The 2,654-nt window shown below is 38.4% G+C and overlaps 1 non-coding gene across 1 annotated transcript; it reads right to left on the bottom strand.

Annotated features, from left to right (window-relative positions):
- Positions 1–533: 533 nt before the first annotated feature.
- LOC126002138 (U6 spliceosomal RNA) lies at positions 534–640 on the bottom strand. The gene has a single exon (XR_007492913.1). It is a non-coding gene; the product is annotated as a U6 spliceosomal RNA (small nuclear RNA).
- Positions 641–2,654: the final 2,014 nt, after the last annotated feature.

Genomic DNA, 2,654 nt, shown 5'->3' with positions numbered 1-2,654 from the left:
TCCCCCTTTTCATTTCTAATCCGGTTTATTAAATGTTTTTCTCTCTCTACCTTTCTTTGTGAGTTTTGCTAGTGGTTTATCAATCTTGTTTATTTTTTAAAGAACCAAATTTTGCTGTCTAATCTTTCAGATTGTTTTGTTGGTTTTCTATTTAATTAATTTCTGCTCTAAGCTTTGTTATTTCCTTCTGCCTACTTAGTTTGGGTTCATTTTGTTGATCGTTTTCTAATTTTATAAGTTGTCATTAAGCTATTTATGTAGGCCCCTTCTTCCTTCCTGATGTGTGCTTGCAACTTTTATTTTGAGTCTGTGTTTGTTCTGACTATTCAGATGTGTTTCTTGTATGCAGCAGAATGGTGGATTTAGCTTTTTGATCCATTTTGCCATTTTGTGTCTCTTAACTGGTGCATTTGAAATTCCATTGATGCTAAGAAAGATAAATATCATGGAATTTAGAGCCATCTTTGCTCAGAAGTTTTGTGTATCTTTAGGCCTCTCTTGTCTTAAAATGGACTTTCAGTTTATCTTTTTTTTTTTAGTATGAACACTTCATGAATTTACATGTCATCCTTGTGCAGGGGCCATGCTAATTTTCTCTGTATCATTCCAATTTTAGTATATGTGCTGCCAAAGCAAGCACTCAGTTTATCTTTTAAGGCTGGTTTTTTTTAGTCTGTTAAGTTTTGGAGCTGCTATTTATTAAGTTATGTGTACTTGCTTCAAACCTGAAAGTGTGTCTGGTTGGGTGCTACTTTCTAGCTGATGCATTCATTTCATTGAGTTTTGTCACTATATTCCACCACTGCCTTCGGTCTTGAGGGTTTCTTGTGACAGGTCTGCTGTAAATCTTTTTTTAATAATATCTTTAAACCCCTTGATTACAAACATGATTGTAGTTGGGTTTCAGTCATGTAAAGAACACCCCCTTCAGCAGTGCAAAATTCCCATCACCAATGTCCCAAATCTCCCTCCTCCCCACTCCATTCCCACCTGTACTCTATCTAGACAGGCTTCCTACTTCCCACATTCATTTGCATTGTTATTATAGCTCTCAATGTAGTTATTTCTCTAACTGTACTCATCAATCTTTGTGGTGAGCTTCATGTCGTGAACTGGACCTTCCAGCCCTCCTCTTTTGAATCTGAGAATTATTGCAAAAATGTCCTTTATTTTTCTTAAAACTCATAGATGAGTGAGACTATTCTGCATCTATCTCTCTCCCTCTGGCTTATTTCACCCAGCATAATAGATTCCAGGTACATCCATGTAATTTCATGACTTTGTCTCTCCTGACAGCTGCATAATATTCCATTGTGTGTATGTACCACAGTTTTCTTTAGTCATTCATCTGTTAAAGGGCATCTTGGTTATTCCTAGAGTCTGGCTATTGTAAATAATGATGCAATGAATTTAAGTGTGAGGAAGGGGTTTTTGTATTGTATTTTGTGTTCCTAGGGTATATCCCTAGGAGTGGTATAGCTGGATTGTATGGGAGCTTAATTTCCAGTTTTTGGAGGAATTTCCATATCACTTTCCATAGTGCTGTAAATCTTAAGGATCCTTTGAATGTAATTTTCCATTTTGATCTTGCTGCTTTCAGTATTCTATTCCTATCTGTGGGGTTCATCAATGTGACTAGGATGTATATTGGGATGTTTTTCTTTGGATCTTTTTTAGCTGTTATTCTTTTGGCATGCAAGATTTGGTTGCATGCAGTCTTTAGCTCTGGGAATTTCTCTATAATGATATCTTTTTTTTTTTTTTTTTTTTTTTTTTTTTTTTTTTTGTTTTTTGGGCCACACCCTGTGACGCTCAGGGGTTACTCCTGGCTATGCGCTCAGAAGTCGCTCCTGGCTTGGGGGACCATATGGGACGGGGGATCGAACCGCGGTCCGTCCGAGGCTAGCGCAGGCAAGGCAGGCACCTTACCTTTAGCGCCACCGCCCGGCCCCTATAATGATATCTTGACTGTTGATTTTTTTCTGGGAATTTCTTCCTGGGTCTCTGGAGTACCAATGATTCTTACATTGTTTCTGCTGAGTTTATCAAAGACTTCTATTTTCATCTGTTCACATTCTTTGAGGATTTTTTTCTGTTGCCTGATTATTTTCTTTAAGTTTCCTTTCCAATTTCTTCTGCTGTATAAAGTTGTTCTGAATCTCATTCTCTAGCTCACTGATTCTGTCCTCAGCTGCTGTCACTCTGTTAAAGAGGCTTTTCATTGAGGCCTTAACCTCATAAACAAAGTTTTTCAGTCCTGTTACTTCAGCTTGAAGTTTTCTGATTTTCATCTTTGTGGTCTGTTCGGCTCAATCTATGCTTTCTTTGAGTTCTCTGAGCATCCTTCATATTTCTACTTTAAACTCCCTATCTGAGGGGCTAACCAAGTGGTTGGTACTTTCAGGTCATTAGAGATGCCATCTTCATTCTCTATGCATGGTGTTGTCTTGCATTGTTTCGCCCTTGCCACAATTGTGGCAATTGTGATTTTTATTACGTGTTTTGGTGGGGTTCATATGCTAGAAGATGTGCATGGCCATTGAGTGAAGTAGTGTGGCCACACTTGTCCAGGTCCACCCTTACTGGGTGGAGACAGCTTACCCTGTGCTGGACCCTAAAGAGATTATATTCACTGTCATCTTCTTGGCTGCCTC

Source organism: Suncus etruscus, chromosome 2, assembly GCF_024139225.1.
Source record: "Suncus etruscus isolate mSunEtr1 chromosome 2, mSunEtr1.pri.cur, whole genome shotgun sequence".
Taxonomy (NCBI): domain Eukaryota; kingdom Metazoa; phylum Chordata; class Mammalia; order Eulipotyphla; family Soricidae; genus Suncus; species Suncus etruscus.
Note: the sequence above shows the minus strand (reverse complement) of the source record. Positions and strands in the feature narration are given on the sequence as shown.